This window comes from Phaenicophaeus curvirostris, chromosome 1 (assembly GCF_032191515.1).
Source record: "Phaenicophaeus curvirostris isolate KB17595 chromosome 1, BPBGC_Pcur_1.0, whole genome shotgun sequence".
NCBI lineage: Eukaryota > Metazoa > Chordata > Aves > Cuculiformes > Cuculidae > Phaenicophaeus > Phaenicophaeus curvirostris.
Window position 1 is genome coordinate 193,223,030 of NC_091392.1, and position 17,845 is coordinate 193,240,874.

The 17,845-nt window shown below is 46.2% G+C and overlaps 1 protein-coding gene across 3 annotated transcripts in view; it reads right to left on the reverse strand.

The window, feature by feature from the left end:
- The window catches only part of GDPD5 (glycerophosphodiester phosphodiesterase domain containing 5), a 168,669-nt gene extending 152,860 nt beyond the window's left edge, over nt 1-15,809 (reverse strand). The window contains exon 1 of one of the 3 annotated variants that reach the window (XM_069883342.1): nt 15,626-15,809. The gene's annotated coding sequence lies outside the window, so the exon portion shown is untranslated. Of the gene's footprint in view, nt 1-6,291; nt 6,419-15,625 lie in introns of those variants that run through there. The other 2 variants (XM_069883345.1, XM_069883343.1) reach the window with 2 other exon arrangements.
- Between the last annotated feature and the right edge of the window lie 2,036 nt (nt 15,810-17,845).

Here is a 17,845-nt window from a genome sequence, read left to right on the forward strand (position 1 = left end):
GACTGGTGGAAAACGAGAAAGAACAAGGTTTGAACAAAACTCATGCCATGTCAGAAGTGGTTTCAGATCCACAGACTGCACACCTTGAACCATGCCACATATCAACTTGTTGCTACCTCCAGGTTGGTCCCAATTTGACCTAGGAGTCCAGGGGCATTGCTCTTGGATCCAAGAACAAACCTTTCCAGGGAGCAGCTTGTTGTTGCTCTCTCTCCGCATGTAAAGGCCACAGAGCTCCACAGGCACGTTGCACAAAGACGACTGGAAGTTACTTCTCAGCTCATCATCAACATCGTATGTTCCTATGGAGCTCCTCCCATAAGAGGACAGGATGAAAGAGCTCGGGTTGTTCAGCAAGGAGAAGAGAAGGATCCGAGGCGATGTTATAGCAACCTTTCAATACCTTAAAGGAGCCTACGTGAAAGCTGGGGAGGAACTGTTTATAAAGGCTTGTAGTGATAGGATAAGGGGCAACGGGTATAAACTGGGGAGGGGCAGATTTAGACTAGACATAAGGAGGAATTTCTTCACAATGGGAGTGGCGAGGCACTGGCACAGGTTGCCCAGGGAAGCTGTGGATACCCCATCCCTGTAGATGTTCAAGGCCAGGCTGGATGGGGATTTGGGCAGCCTGATCCAGCGGGAAGTCCTGTCCCCTGTCACTTGGGAGAGAAGCCAGCTCCCTGCTCTCCACAACCTCCTTTCAGGTAGTTGTAGAGATCAATAAGGTCTCCCCTCAGCCTCCTCCAGGCTAAACAACCCCAGCTCTCTCAGCTGCTCCTCGTAAGACTTGTTGTTCTTCAGCCCCCTCACTTTGGTTAGGGTAGGCGTACAGAGCAGCTTCAAATTCTCCCAATTACATCAGTTTTCACCTTATTCTGTGGTTTATCCCCTAACAGTTCATGAGCTGTCCTAAAAATACCCATGTTTAGTCTGAAAACCATCCTTTTGCCAACAAAATTTGGAGAAACTAAATCATACCATCTGAAGCAACCCCCATGCTGTTCCCACCTCCAGTGGAGAAGTTCTTTCATGTGAATAAGCACCATGAAAGCTTAGCTTTAAAGCTTAACATCAACCTTAAGATCAGTCTAAGAACACCAGGTGAAAGCTGAGCCTCCAGGGCTAAGCAGACCTCCCATACTCATCAGCTCCAGTGACATTCCCATTTATTACCACCCCCACATGGGAAGTGCCATTTCCATATTGAAAGCAAGGAGCCAACACATTCCCTACTGCCCCTCTCCCAAATTATTTACAGAGCAACCCACGGAATCTCTCTAAACCAGGCTGGTGGGAGTGCAGCATAGACAGGTTCAGCTGTCAGACACTACTGTGCCATGTGCGAACGCCTCTTGGCAAAAAGCAGCTAAAGATAGCTCACAGTTCTGTAATCAGACCCATAAGAATGGGATTTTGCTTCCACCCAGCTGATCCATGGTTACCAGGATACACACCTAAATCATTACAATCTGCTTTTGCAGGGAGCTGCCTAGATTTGAGACCTGCGTTATGGTCTCAGTACAATCTTCGGGTAATAAAACATACTCAGCCATGTGGATGCAAAGCAGCAATGCTCAGGTAATGGTTTCTAGCTGCAAAACACTCTACTGAAGACCATCCTACAAGGTGAGGAAACTGTCTCTGTGTCACTGCCACAGCAGTAGAAAGATTTCCCATTACCACCTTCACACCCCGCTGGCTCCAAGGATGCTCTGTGAACTCAGCCTGCTGGCATGCTCAGGATAAAGTGAGCAGAGTCCTTTGCCAAGTGCCACTCCCCATCCCTCCCCCCCCCACCCCCCCCACCCCAAGCTCCCAGCTATTTTTGGTAGGTTGTGTTCAAAGACAAAGTATTTACGGGATCTAGTTACCATTTACGGGATCTAATTACCATTCACTACTGAAGGGGTGGGGGGTCACAAATTGTGTTTTCATCATTTGGCTATTGCACTGGAGGAAACTCGGTAGAAAGAAAAGGAAAAGGAGGAAAACCATTGCAGAATCCCTTTTCTTACCCCATCCCACCTCACATACTCCATTTCTAGTGCCCACGGCTCTCCAGAGGACCTGTTTGCTGCTCAGGTGAAAACAGTAGCATTACACTGAGATTATTATTGTAACAGAGCAAAAACTATACACTAAAAAGTAGAAACCATGCAAAGTCTCATACATAGCATTTTCCAGACCCTCTCTCACATCTCAGCCTGCAACATCTTCCAAAAATCCCACCCTTCAAGCACGTCTCACCACCTTCATGCAGCTGTTGCGCACACTATCCATTCAAGGCCATCGCCAGAGACAAACCTCCCCCCAACAGAGGCCACCCAGCAGCTTCTGCCAGGTTGCTCAACCTTCAAATTCCTTATGGCAGCTCCTGGTGGATGTTTTTTGTTCACTGCAAGAGAAAAGCATAGCTGCAGCATACACAAAGCTTTTGGGAGCAGTGATTGCAGGACAAGACTTTGAAACCCAGCTTCATCACAAGCTCAGTGGTAGAGATACTCAGATAGAATTGGTTTAGGCATCTCATTCCCTGCCAGAGAGAAAACAGGATGCTGCATGATTGAGGTGGGCATTTATCTTCACCCAAAAAGGCACCCATGGTCCATCTGAAGTGCTGTCAACAGTGAGCTGGAGCTCTGCTCTGTTGGAAGGGATGTCACCCTCTCTCCAGTCAACCCGCTAAAAATTAACACAGAACATGTCACTGAAGCTGTATTTCCACTTGTTGGAGCAGGCACCTGAAAAGTCGAGTTTGGTAGCTCAGACTAACAGTGTCACAGCAGGAAGAGGTTGAGCAGCTGCCCTAAGAAGAGGTGCTTCCCAAGAACAAACTTCTCTCGCCTTGACATACAATCGCTTGACAGTTTGTTTGCATCACTTCACTGGGTGACTGTAGGAGAGTGCTGAACAAATACTCCTGTCATAACACAGATCCTGCAAACAGTTTATACAAGCTACTAACACCAGTCTTCAACTGAGGACATATTTTTACTTCTCAAAAGGGAAAACTCTGAGAAAGAGGCAGCTCACATCTTGTCTTCCTGGCATTTTTCCCATCACAGGTATGTCCAGACCTGGTTTTAAGTGTACTGGAAAGCAAACACCCGATTCCTCGCATGAAACCATTCATTTTTGACACCATCAGACTTGTCTGCAAAGCAGTTTTGTCAAAAGCACAGTTAGCCAAAGATCAGCACCCAAAGAATTTGGATTCATGAGAATATACTCCAAGGAAGGAAAAGTCTACATATCTACCTGCTTTTCTACAGTACCTGAAAGGTGCCTACAACAAAGCTGGAGAGGGACACTGGAACAAGTTGCCAAGGTGAGATGGGGTTGGAAGTAGATGATCTTTAAGGTCCCTTCCAACCCTAACTATTCTATGATTCTGTAGCAAGGAGAAGACTTATTACTACTGGGACACGAGACTTTTGCCACAGGCAGGTAGCTTCTGCCTTCCCAAATGCCCAAATCTCCAAATCTCCCACCTAGTTATGAGCCCTGGTGGGAATCCAGACAGCTCAGCAGTTCCTATATATTCACTCAGAGAGCCCCAGCACAATTTATTTTAAAGCTCAGCTGCTTGCAGCTATACTTTTTTTAATACCAACTACACTGCCCCAGCCGAATGCTTTTTCTCAACAGCTCTGACATCCAGCAAACATTAAACCTGATGGTGCATGAAACATAACAGGGTTTTACTCACACCTTTGTCCAAGAGCTGGCTTAGTAGAACTGGCAGCCACAAGTGTCGTCAGTAATATTTATCTCGTACCTTTTCTTCCCAAAGAATTCAGTCTTTTGGAATCAAACATATGAGATCTATCATCAAAAATGGCCAAATTGGGAGCAGAACATTTTATTAGCTACAGGCAATACTGGAACACAACAATAAGTTTTAGGGCACATGGGCAAAAGCAGCCAACAGAAGACATTGGCTGAGCTGAGACATGTACAAGAAGGACGTCAAGTCCAGCTTTGTGATCAAGCATCAGGGTGCTCCCATGAAACAGCAACATTCAGACAAGAACTTCCCTCTCCACCAGATGCTCTTCCTGGGACTCCAGGAGACTCTAGTTACCTTACGGACCCTAATAAGGGGTTTGGGAAAAAAAGCCACGTGAGCAAATAAATTGGACTGAGGTCCAGATTTGATTCCAGAGACCAAAAGGCTAGAAGTGAGATAGTATACACAGAACAATTTAAGACATGCTTGCTGCCTCCTCCTACCACCACTCACTTAGCTTTATCTTTCTCTTAGATCTAACTCCAGGTTCCACCACAGCTGCATTTCACTTCCAACTTAGAAGCAGAAAACTTCTAAAACATATGAAGTGGGTCAGGGATCCGGTTAGTTCTCCAGGCAAAGAGGATTTGAAATCACTGCAATCACCTTCCCTCGACACAAAATTCTGGTTTGTGTTTTCTGACTGTGGCATTTAAGCAAGAGAAATTTCACAGGGGACACTGCCCTAAGCATAAGGTATTTGAGCTACAGTAAGTACCAACAGATGTTCTTTCTCCCGAGCTTTACAACATTTTGAGTCAATTCAAATATAACGATTAGTGTATCAATTCTGGTAGAAATCAGATGGCTTTGCTACCTGAGGTACTAGAATTGGATAGCCCCAGGAACTCACATTTCCACTTATTTTAACTCTGGCTTTTTTGGATTAGGTTGCTATCACAAAGCAGAGCTCAAAACATTAGATGTCGAGTTTAATCCCATTAGCTGGTTACACAGCTGAGCAGTGGCAAATGTTTGCTGAAAAAGTGAACGTGGCAGCTCAGTTTGGGAACCAGCCGGTCGCACTGACCTTGTGTGCAGCAGCATGTAACAGCAACGAGTGTTTGCTCCCACTTTTGCCAAAAGCCTTCCCTTTCAGCAGTTCAGACTACCTGCAGCACAGCCAGGGCTTATGTTCCTCTAACTAACCCTGGCTCAGCCAGCCAAAACTCTGGAGCACAGCTTTGCAGAGGGCAGGCATATTTCTGCTTTCACAGAATAACAAGCATCACTCTTGCCAAACCCCAGCTCCCTTCCTTCTCCATCTCCTGACATGCCACCAGTTGGTTCAAACCAGCCTTATTCATGCCATTTTGGAGAACTCTGCCCAGCACATCAGTACAACAGAAAAGGAAATAAATCTATGCCGAAACTGGGAGAAAAATAAAGCCTTCAAGAGCAGGACAGCCTAACACACAGGACTGATTTGTCCTGTGTTCACAACAAAAGGGACACTCCATGCAAGTGGGCAGCAACCTAGAGGGACCTGCCTGCCATGGCAAACAGCTGGTGAACCTCAGGTTTGACTCTCCTTTCCCATGACTTTCTGTACATTTGTAGCAGTACATTTCAGTAGCCCTGAAAAACAATAGGAAAACAAACAAGCAAAGTAATTTCCCATCCTGGCTCCACTTCCTAGTAGGAGTAGTCAAAGAAACAAATTCCCTGTTCAGGTCCTTGACTTGATTTTGGCTGTTCAGTTTCAACCTTCAGACTCCATCCCTCTAGGGCAATGACTTTTTGCAGAGCCTGGAAAAGGAAATTTCTAAGCAGTTGATCTAATCACACCACTTTCTTGAAAAGCAGGCATCACCGTGTCTCCCTCTTAAAGGAGTTAAGCAGAAGAAAATAAACCCTATTCACATTTGTGGAGAGAAGCTGTGGGTACCTACCTACTAAACAAGGCTCCAAGCTGCAGATCCCAAGAGGATGGATAAGTATGGGTAAGCATGGACTCAGCTGTCCACATTTGAGGAGGACAAGGCACACCCACAGTCAGACTGCAGCAGCCTCTCCATTCATCTTGCTGTGTTCAGGTAACACAGGGGAGCTCCTCAGAATTCTGCACTTCCAAATTAAGGTGAAGCCAGGTGATTCCTGGCCCAGGTCTACACCACTGTACACTTTACCAGCTTCAACCCATGTTTCCCCTACCTTTGCAGAGGTCAGTGCCCTGAAAAGGCATCAAGCCAACTTGGGAAAACTGCCCTCTCTGCATTAGTGTTCAACAGCTGCACAAAAACACAACGGGTTTTTTCTCCAAGCAAAGAGCTGCTTGGTGAGATGCAAGAAGGTGCATCCATGAGTTTAATTCAGTCCACATTGAGACCAGCTACTACCTTCATTCAGCATCAGCCAGCTCGTTACATGCACAAACATACAGCACAGGAACCAGCCAGCTCCATTTAAGATGCATGCTGGACCAGATTATGAGCTTCATTCCCCAAACTATCCGCTTCATAAAAAAAAAAAAAAAAATTGCTTTCAGAGGGACTTACGGAGCAGCAGCACTTCCAGTACAATTCCTTGTTGGATGCTGCTAAAGGGTCTGAAACACTCACATCTGCCAAGCCTTACCGATCGTTAAAGTTTTAACAGCACTGATAAGCACTCAGCTGGAACAGCTCTTGCGCACAGTAAGTTTTATCTGCTGCAGAACACACTTGTAATAGAACCTTTCTTATCACTATTGCAAATATCAACAGAGATAGAGAGAAGCATGTAATGCCCAGGAAAGGAAGGTGCAGAAATACAAGTGGACACATTGTCTTTTGACTCCATTTACCCAAGCTCATGACCTCAAGGGCTCCCTGCTCCTCACCCCACATATCCCTCAAAGGCTCCACAGCTCCTAGAAAGGACAGCCCAACATTCAGCCCACAAACTGCTCAAGGAGAGAAGCAGAGTGGATTCCAGACCTCCAGCTTAGCTGCAAAGTTCAGGGAAATAAGGGAAAAGCCAATAATTTCCCTGAGCTGGGGGAAATAAGCCAAGAGGCTATAAATGATGGTCTCATGCACTCAATACAACTAGACTACTACCCCAGAAGCTTGAATTTAATGACTCTTATGATAGAAGGGTTTCAACATTATAAGTCAAAACTTATAGAAATATTAAGCTGCTTCTGCTCTTAGAAGTGGATCCATAACTGTTCACTGCAGACATCTCTAAGAAAGTCTGAACATCAGGTTACAACTTCACAATAGACTCACAGGCTTCATTCCTGCCAACTTATCATATTCCCACTGTAAACAGTGACATTTACTACATCAGTAAGATAAAAGCCACAAGGGATCCTCACACTAACCAGATGAGGTATTTATGACCCCACTCCAGGTGACACGGGCGCAGGCCACCCGCATGATTAAGGCTTCCCAGGCTGTCAGTATTCAGCCAAGCATGGTTTGAGATCAGCATGCACCACAGCCTCCCCAGCCTGCCAGATGGACTGCAGCAGGCAAGCTGCTTGCAACACCTCCATGGAGGTGACCCCTAACAAAGAGCATTTCCAATCTGCAGCAGCTTTTGGTGGAGCTGGAATTACATTACAGACCCAGTGCTGGAGCAGCACAACAGAGCAGGTTTTGAAGACTGGAAACTCCAAAATAGGACAAAATGACCTTGTGTTCAAGATTAACAGCTTGCAACCCGTGCTTTTCTTTTTGGGGAGACAAATAGGTATGTTCAGATTTGATCTGGGTAGGCGTATTGCCCCAAGAGCTCTAACAGCTCCTAGCTAGAGGCCATGTATTTTAATCTCTCCTGGAAAGACAAAACATACAGTAAAGAGCTCCCACTTCCCCCAGTTGTTGGTGAGGTGCTCTACCCTTTGCTGGTATCTCCTGACCACTTCATTAGTCCACGTAGAGTCAGTCACCAATACCCACTGAACCATGACAGGTGGCCGCTGAACTCCTGCCATGTTTTTCATGCCTTAAAACAAGACCATTCAACAGCTTCTTTGTGGTATTCTTCACTGCCCAGCAAAAGATATTGACCTCTGCCATCCTGCAAGCAAGTACCAAGCATGTCCCTAAATGCTGCAGGAATCAGAAGGCATGATGGCTTCACAGGGCTCTGTGGTACAACAAGGACAGCATTGCACCCAGGTTTCCTCCACTGGTTACCTTCACCTCGCTGGCACTACCCACCTTCTCCCCACCACCCTCACCCTACAACAGGGGAAGCAATTTTCCACGCTACACGAGTCAATGGAGCTGTGTTACCAGATAAGTCCATCTCACTTCAGAAAATGCTCACAGCTTCCAGATTGCTTTAGTTAAGGACTTTTGCCTTAATTTATACAGAAAAAAAAAAGCTTCATAAACACTAAATCCTAGTCACCAACTGCAAGGGTGGACTATCCTTTTTTGTCGGAGGCTCCCAAGTTATGTGTTGGCCCCATTGACAATATCTACGGTCCTGAACAGGTCCTTGCCTCCATCACAGCTCCTGAAACAGCAGGAGAGATGCTCAGACTCCTCAGAGGTGTCTCTTGGGAATGATTTGTACCAGAGGCAATGACTTCCTTGCATCCAGTCTCCCTTCCAGCTCCAGAGGGCTAGCAAACCACAGAGAAAGTTTTTAGCTCCTCATACCCCCGTAAGAGCTTAGGGCCAAAGCCAAAACCACAGCACATTGCTGGGCTGATACTTGCCTGGGTACAAACACAAGGAAAGATGCTTCCTCCGATGCCAGCCTTCGGGCACAACAATCCCGCCCATGTTTTCAGGGACGGCAGCTCTATTGCTATGATCCCACAAGCAGCTTTATCTTTCTTTACAAAGCCAAACAGTATAACGAGAACCTGCACAGTTTGTGTTTCTGGAACATGCATTTCGGCAGCAGCGTGACCTTGTGAGGCACAAAAGCTTGCCTGACAGCATAAGAGATACCAGAGCACGCTTACTCCCATCACATTAACATTTTAACATATACAGCTGTCTTACCCACAAGTACACCGCATTCCTTTAACATATAGCTCTCCAAGAGCAAGTGCCTGGAGATGCAAAGGAAAAAAAAAACCACTCTTACGCAAAGGAGACGGATTAGGAAACACTTACGATAAGGGAAAGTATCTCCAGCCAAGCTGTCAACCTTGTACTTTAAATTAGGCTTTTAATGAGGACTGCAAGCACTCTGCATTTCAGTGATTAACTCAGAGCTAAATATGAGTTTAGCTGCTTCATTTTTCACACAGATTCTGCCTTCAGGTTTCAGGCAGGAGCAGAAGCTAAGCACAATTGTGAGAAGGTTGCCAGCTGTCAGACACCAGCAACTTTTGAAGCTAATGCCAAAGCCCAAGCAGGGTGAAAAACCAGTCCTAAAATAAGAGCAACCCACCACTATGTATTTACAGAGCGTCAAATGCAACATAGCAAGCAGTTGCAAGTGGTTCAGCAGCTCACAGGACGCAGCTTGTGAGAATAGAGAAAAATGAGGCAGGAATATATATTTTTTTTGGCAGGCATTTTGACATCTATGTAGAAGTTGAAAAGCAGGGCTTACAAGTTCAGTGTCATACGTGCACAGCAATCCTTTATGATAAACATAATTTGCACGTGAACAAGAATGCATCTAAAAATAAACATTTTGACAAGCCATAGGTCTCTCACTACCTCTTGGCTTGATGAATTCCAGGGCTCCTAACAAGCCCAAAACCATCCACACATTACAAGAACTACTCAGCCATTATTACTGTGCAGATCTCTAAGCTCAAACAGCCAGCTCATGGCCACAGATGGAAAAACAGTGAAAGAAATAGAGCAAATCACACAGATGGATATCTGGCTGGACACCCAGATCAGGACAAATACAGCCCATTTGCTGTATTTCAAACTACAACTGGTTTGACTGACAGTTTAAGGTCTCATTGACAAGATGCATGAATAATTAGTAGGTAGATTGACACCAAAATTCCCACAATACCTACAAATATAATCACTGCTGTATCAGGCAACTGCCTACAAAACATCACCTACTTGACAGCCTCAAGAAACTTCTTTGTGGGGCTTCTTCATGCAAGAAAGTAGTTGAGTAGGAGACCAACACTGGTTTTGAACATACACTTTTACCTTCTCCAAAGGAAGGTCAAAAGGTTGGATGACTCCTTCCTACATCAATAGCTGAGGCATGCAGGAAATACTTTAATCCCAAGGAAAGCATTTGTTACCTCTTAGCAGAAAAAAAAACAACACCAAACCCCAAAACCAAACACACACACACACAAAAATCCACGCAAATATCAGTGACCTCACCAGTAAACAAGTCTAAATCCTCTTTAGCCACCACAGAGCCAGAGTTTGGGCATCAGCAGCACCTCTAGTTACATGACCTGGGAAGCCCCCAGCCCCACCTTGCTCCTTGGCACATGATGGAAACACACAGTGCACGGCAGAGGACTTAAGGCATGACTGAATATATACCAGCTTTACCACCATTCTCTGAGGTTTGGCTCGGAAAAAAAGCTCAGAGAAAAGAGCTGTGCAGTTAGCACACAGGCTTCAGTTCTACAGTCACACGCAAGAGACACCCTGGAAGGCCGAAGACTGCCCCTAAATACCAAATTTCTGCCCTGGTGGCAAAGCTCTAGGAAATTCAGCAGGACAGAAAGCCTAGACAGGAGCTTCAAATCCTCTCTAAGATCTTAAGTGAGCTGGTCCAGGATAAGGTCTGCTTCCCAACAATCGTATCACACGCCTCCAGGTACCCGTCCCCAACCACTAGCCACAGCACTGTAGCCATCTCCAAGTCTGAAACTTCAATATTATTTATTTGTTTTGCTGCAATTCTGCAGCAGGCAAACAGACCATTGACTTGATTTTAGACTCAGGCAATTTGATTTATGATTAGGCGAATGTCAATTCAAGAGATTCATCAATATGAGGTAAGTGGCCCAAGATACAATCTATTAGTGTAGCTCAGAACACTTGGATGTTGAAGGGTACAGCCAGTCCATTACACTTTTTTAAACGCTACACTCAAAACACCTATTAAAGGAACATCTGGTCTTCACCTTGTGCTATTTAAGTCAGATGCAAGATGCTTTCCCTGAGCAACCTGTAAGCCTGAAACTCAGTGTGGCTGGAAGAGGCAGACAACCAGAATATTTCTGCACTGTGAATTAAACCTCAGGCTGAGGGAGGGAGTAGTTTCATTTCAGCTCACCAAGGAGGGAGTGAGAGGAGGAAGAAGGGAAGCAAAACACAAGGACCAGACAATTCTAAAGGGATTGCATAAGTCACAGCAGAGTTGTAAAAGTTTTAAAAGATATGGCAGGATTCCAAAAAAAAATATTTAAATTAAAAATTTAAGGCAAGCTTGCTTTAAGGGGAAAAATGCAAGATAAAAGCTGCTTTAGCACAGTGCCACACAGCAAATTTGAAAGTGAAACAGATCCTTTTGAGCATACCCAGACAAGAATAGCATAAATTTACAGTCCATCACCTCTTAGTCCTCCAGCAGCCCCCCTCAAGCACCAGGCAAAGTCTTACAGAAAGCCCAGCTCCTAAGCAGCTGGTAAACACAGAGGACATGGTGGTTAGACAGAAGGAGGGTTCAAGTTTGTCATGACTAAGAAATTACATTAAAACCAGTATGAACTATGTCCAAGGAGGAGATTAGCTGCCAGGAGGAGTCGGCACAGATGTGGGAGGCCTGCAATGGAGCTGGTGCCCAGATTTGTTCATCACCTCCAGACACCGTGCTCTCTGCCTCCCTCCTGCCCTCATCCCACCTTCATTCAGTGAAAAACAACAACAAAACAAAACAAAAAAGACAAACAGCCCACTTCAGCAATACCTGGAGCCCCACAAAAAAAAAAATCAGCCAAAAAAGTATTCACAAAAAACCTTTTTCATAAAGCTCATCCTGCCCAAAGACCAAGCGGGCAAAAGAGACAGAGCTCAATCACAACGTGTAATGGATTCAGTATGTGAAAATACACGATGCATCAAGATATGCATAAGCACAGAAAAATTTTTAATTGCCACCCAAGAAGATCCTTGTTTGAATACCCTTCAGGGGAACACACTGTACCTTGAAACCACTCCTTGGCAGAAACCTTATACAAATATTTAATTACATATAAAAATAAGCCTTTTTCAATTTATTGAGTAATAACAAGCTATTTAACCAAGTATTCAGGCAGTTGTCCCACCAGTATCTGTGGGTAATTTTGCAGGAAGCCGGGAGAACAGTGGTTAGCTAAAGAGGACAAACACCAGCATGCAGCTTTATTTATTTATTTATTTTTAACTCAAGACATGAATTAAAGTAGCTGTATCTAATCATTGTTTATAGAAGGGCTGGCAGGCAAAAGCAACTGCTATAAACAACCTTTTAAATCCCCTTTCCCAGCATCATGCTTAGAATACTCCTACAAAGGTTTATTAAACACCAGCAGTGTATTCATTGTCACAGAAAGGCAGCAGAGAGTAGAGCTAGAAGGGGAATATTTTGCGTGGGGGAGAAGACGTGCCTTGGTCCCACATGCAGAGCGGATACTGGACCCCTGCAAAACACCCCTGCATCCCTGGATGAGCAAAGGTTGTCATCACCACGGTATTTTAGGTGGTCAAAGCAGCAGCTCGTTTGTGTGACACTGCCCTCTCCTGAGCAGAACGAGCCGCTCAGCTTCAAGCCCAGCTCAGTACAGTGATTCTAAGAGGCAAACACCCTACTGCAGTGGGAAAAGCCAAGAGACAGTACTCACCCCACAACAACCGCAGCTAGTGCCAGCAAAGCCCAAAGCAGCTACCACATCCTCACACCAACAACGCTTGTTATTTTTCCCGCACAAGGGTGAACTACTAGTCACCTCTTCTCCTACCATTCAGTCTCCTTAAAGCATAATTATCAGCTGCTGCAGCCTAACGAAGCCTCTTTACGGCCACAACCAAGTGGCTGCCAGGTGGAACCCCTCATGTCATCTCAACAGCAGCAAGAAGGTGCAAAGTATCTCATTAAGGGGCGTTGGGGCAGGAGCACAGAGCCTCTTGGATGCATTTTCTCCAGAAAAGGGAGTTTCAAACCTGCATCGCAACCTCCCTGAAAAGCATGTTTCTACATCCCATGTTTGTAGGAAAGGTGCTCTCAGGAGCAACCCTAAATGCCCATCCACGTCCAACCCCAACTTCCTTAATGTTAGCAATAACCACACCTTCACGCACAAGCTGTTTATTGTACAGCCACAATGCCACGAGTGTTTCAAAGATGCTACTATATCCTTTTATCATCAATCTCAGGCAGACTGATAAAGCACGTTTAAGGACAATATACCCTGCAGGTATGTCTGTCAAAAGGGGACCTAGAACTAACTTCCACCACCTGTGAACATCAAATTACCTCTAAGCAAACAACAGAGTGAATGAGCCTTCTGCTTATCAGCATCTTGACCTCAACCTGTAACACCAGCTGCAACTGTGAGTTACTTAATTATCTGTATTAAAAAATGAAATAACAAAATCCTAAATATACCGGTTTTGACATCGAGCAGTGTGAAATGCTATGGCAACTTTAATGCAGTTACTTGAGGTCAAATATGCATGGCAATTTATGGATAGCAGTGCAACAAATAGTCCCTTACCCTTGCAGCTGGTTCAGTATCTCATTATAATCTCCCTGGTTCATAAAAGAAATTTGTTGCCTTGCAAAAACTAAACATTTTATCATTAATTCTATGCCAGCAGTTTCTCAACCTACAACTGTACACCAAGTCAATTGATTCAACCAGAACTCATTTTCTTTGTGTTGCTTATTGTCAATGTACAAGGCAAAAATCAGTCATGCTTCGCCTTCAAGTACAGAATCCATCGCAGGAAAAAGCGTAACGTGCAGAACATTCTTATTTAATAGAAAAAGTACAGCTTGACAGAGACGCCCACTCTAAAATTAACTCTGCCTCAAAGCAGAGCTTATATTAGCCACTGAAGAAGTACCTTCTAAATCACAGAGAAATATTCTGCTGTTAAATATTGCTGGGATATCAGCATGAAGATGCTTCAAGTCTTATTTGAAGAAAATATGTTAAAACAGCAAGCTTTAATGGTTCAGGATGCATCACTGCTCAGGTGGATAAAGGCTGCATAATGTATTAATGGAACACTTTCCATAGCAATCTGATGACTGGTGAACACAGACATGCCAAACAAAATGCAAGGCAGGAAATCCATTTACTTCAGCTTTTCCCCAGCCACACCTGCCAAATGCAAGCTAGCAATTTATAAGAAGGAAAGAAGGTTGAAGGCATTTATCCTGCATCCCTGCGTGCTCCGAACCCCAAAAAAGCTCTTTAAGTATAAGGACCAGTCTAACTTTTACACGCTAATAAGCAACAGTTTAAGTTTCCTGGGAGCAGCCCAAGGAGAAGATAGCATCCAAACGGCATGGTGGGTTTAACGTTCTCTATGTGGCATAAATTTCTAATGGAGAAAAACTTGTACAGGCTAAGTAAGCAAGCACCCCCTTTCCTTCCTACAGGGACAAAGAATCAGCAAAGAGAACCATTATTAATTTTTTTTTTTAATTTCACATACAGCATAGTCATGACCATTTTGATCATCTATCCATAATCCCTTTCCATCCCCAGAATAACTCTTAAGCCAGCACGATTACAAGTACTAATAGTGACTGTACAGACGCACCCCTGAAAATCCGAATCATGGTGAGTTTGACAAAGCCAGCTTTTTTCTGGCTGAAGAATCCCCATTTCCATCTTGCCAGGGTGAAATTTCACAGCTTCAACATTAGGAATTGCTACAACAGACCTTTTCCAGAGGAAAGCTCACATTTCGACTGCAACTCCTCAACACCCAGTTTTCTAGGCAGTGAATATGCAGGACTTGGGAGAGAGCTTCAATAAAACAGCAGTGGGATATTTCTTTTCTCCTCTTTTTCATAAACTACACCTCTTTCCGAGCAATTTCTTTGACAAGCATCAAGACAAAGTAATGCCCCGTACACCTACCCTCTTCCACCCTCTCTTCTCAGTGCTGGCAAGAAATCTGGGCTCCTTAACACAGGGGTTTGCTCTGGGGGGATGTCCCAAAGAGCCATCCAGAACATCCTTATCACATCCTCGGAGGAGAGCTCAGATGCTGGATTGGCACAGGGTGCTCCTCCAGCCCGTGGTGGGCACACAGCAATAAATTTCTCCTGGGACTTTGCTGTCTCAAGATTTTATGGCACCAGACAAGCCTGGTGTAAAGCCCTGGGGACACAGGACACTGCAGATGTCATTATTTTGAGAGCAGTGTATAAAAATGAAGCATTACCTGTAAAACAAGTAGGGCCTAAAGGAGAAAAGGGGTGACCGGATCCACACCCTGGGAAATGGGGAGGGTGGGAAGGGGTGTCCTGCAGAAGCAAGGGGGTACTCTAGGACTTCTCCCCAGGTGGGTGCCCACCCATGACCCCCAACACATGGTGGTCCCCCCTCATCTCCCAACTTTGCTTGGGATGCTCCCATCCAGCTAAGGCACAGGGGAAGGGGGAGGGAAGATACACCGTTCTGGGGGGCACAGAGGGCAAAGAAACACCTTTCGGGCAAGGAAACACCTTTGGGAGGAAGAAATCAAGTGGGATGTCTCTGCCCATGGCAGGGGGGTTGGAACTAGATGATCTTTAAGGTCCCTTCCAACGCAAACTATTCTATGATTCTATGAAACACTTTTTTGGAGCACCCAGCACCTTTTGGGGGGGTCAAAGCTGTCAGATCTGTCACACACCCAGCACCCTCTCACGGCTCAGCACCCCCGGAGCAGCCGGTACCCGCATCCCGGGCGAGGAGGATGCAGGACGCCACCTCCCAGCCCACCCGGTCCAACCCTTTACCTGCTGCCGCCGGGAAATCCTCCAGGTCGCCGAGCCCCGAGGGAGGCGGAGGTGGGGGGGACCCGTGCCCCAGCAGCGTCCCCTGGCAGAGGGAGGTGAGATGGGGACAGCGAAGGAGCGGCGGAGGGAGGTGACACCGCCGCGTCCCCGTGCCCGCAGCTCCGCTCCCGGAGCGGGGCGGGGGCTGGGACCGGCGGCTCCGCCCCGCACGGCGGCTGCTGAGGGGGAGGAGGAGGAGGCAGCAGGAGCCTTGTAGCATCGCTTGTCTCGGCTGCGAGCAAATCCGTCTTCGGTGCGGAGACCCGGGGTGGAGGCTGGAGGGTCCCCTGCCGAGGGGAAATCAGAAAATCGTAGAATCACCAGGTTGGAAAAGACCCCTTGGATCATCGAGTCCAACCGTTCCTATCTGCCACTAAACCGTGTCCCTGAGCACCTCGTCTACCCGCCTTTTAAACACCTCCAGGGATGGTGGCTCCAATTTTTTCCTGATGTCCAGCCTGAATCTCCCCTGGTGGAGCTTGAGGCCTTTCCCTCTTGTCCTGTCCCCTGTCACCTGGGAGAAGAGGCCAGCACCCTCCTCTCCACAACCTCCTTTCAGGTAGTTGTAGAGAGCAATGAGGTCTCCCCTCAGCCTCCTCTTCTCCAGGCAAAAAAAAACCAATTTCCTCAGCCACTCCTTGTAAGACTTGTTCTCCAGCCCCCTCACCAGCTTTGTTGCTCTTCTCTGGACTCGCTCCAGAGCCTCAACATCCTTCTTGTGGTGAGGGGCCCAGAACTGAACACAGGATTCGAGGAGCGGTCTCACCAGTGCCGAGTACAGAGGGAGAATAACCTCCCTGGACCTGCTGGTCACACCGTTTCTGATACAAGCCAAGACGCCATTGGCCTTCTTGGCCACCTGGGCACATTGCTGGCTCATGTTAGGTGCGTTGCTTCTCCCACGGTGGTGCCCCAAACCTCATCTCGAGGGGCTGGGAAAGCCATGGAGTGGGTGACACCTTATGCCATTGGGATTGGAAACGCCGAGCCCTGAAAAGGCGATGAATGCTCAGCTTCATCGCGCAGCATTTGTCCTTGGCCTTCATCCACCCACGTCTTCTTCCTCTGTACCGTGATGCCCGCAACTCGTCCACCCCAGGGAGCGATGTGACATGCACATACACACACAGAGAGGCTGTAGTTAATATAAAAAGCTAACCTGGGAAACCTCATCAAGTTAGAGCAAATACATGGCTCTGTAGTCCCTGGGCTGCCATGAGCTGGGTGCCAGTGAATCGATACTTTGGAGCAGGGAGCAGAGTGGTCACTAGCGAAAATACATCATTCCCATTGCTGTTTCTCAGGTATTTTTATCTAAGGGAATCGAGTCTTAAAGCCTGCTAGGAGGGATGTTTTGAGCAGAAGGGTGTTCCCACCTGTGTGGATGGAGGAGGGTGAAAAGGCTTAAGCTTTGCAGCCCCCTTTTTCCTGCTTCTGTAAATGCACCCTTTCCAACCCACCTATCATTTATTTTTCTTTCATCACTTTCATCACCAGCACTTGGTCTTACATTAGATCCTGATCTCCCAAGCATGTACATCCCATGGAGCTCATCTACACACTGAGGGCAGCTTAGGGGCAGGGTCCTCGAGTCATAGTAGTTTGAGGAAAGAACGAGTATTTTGATGTGTCTACACCACGCTCAGAACTTGCTTTCTGCACGCTGCAGCAGCGCAAGTGAACCAGGGCCAGAAGAATGTCCAGGGCTGCCCAGCACTGTGGACAAAACTGAACTGTATCCTCAGTGTGAATTTTTTTGCCCTCCTTGATGCAAGGTGGCAAAATACTCCCCTGAGAGCAACAGTTTGCTTGCTTTCTGCAGATTGGCCATTTTCCACCATTTTGGCCCATGCTTGGAGGCAGCCCTGAAGGGCTGTATGGTCTAAATGGTGCAAAAAAAGGAGATGCACTGTCAAAATAACAAGTGGAAAACCTCACCTGCAGGAAAAGACTGGAGGTGAAAAATTAGAATATAAAGGCTAATCCAAAGTGACAATCCCCGGCTCCAAAGACAAAGGGCTGTGTTACAGGCATCATTACAGGCAGCACAGGCAGCAGTCCTGGTAGCTGTTTATCAAACACTTTTCTGTACAGGACTGCTGATGGCAGGCATTTCAAAATCAGAAGTCCTTCAGAGCTGTGATTATCTTAAATCCCAATGAAAATATATTCTGTGGGAGC